Source organism: Antrostomus carolinensis, unplaced genomic scaffold, assembly GCF_000700745.2.
Source record: "Antrostomus carolinensis isolate BGI_N321 unplaced genomic scaffold, ASM70074v2 scaffold33197, whole genome shotgun sequence".
Lineage (NCBI taxonomy): Eukaryota > Metazoa > Chordata > Aves > Caprimulgiformes > Caprimulgidae > Antrostomus > Antrostomus carolinensis.
Genome location: NW_010330047.1, coordinates 28,171 through 28,427, shown reverse-complemented (window position 1 = coordinate 28,427; position 257 = coordinate 28,171).

Here is a 257-nt window from a genome sequence, read left to right as displayed (position 1 = left end):
AAATGCACGGACAGACCCGCTTCAGTGGCTCACAGCCTTTTCCAGGCCACGAGTGCATCTGGCAGGTTTCTCACTGAACATTTAATCTGGTATATCTGAAGCAGTACAAGGAAGAGTACTACGTCTAATAACAAGTCTAATCCAAACCAAGGAAGTGTGATGATGGTATTTTTTGCGCTGTCTGGACATACTAACATCTTTAAGGGAAACTGCTTTTCACCTGAACTTGTTTGAAGCATTGTATTTACAGCTCTATA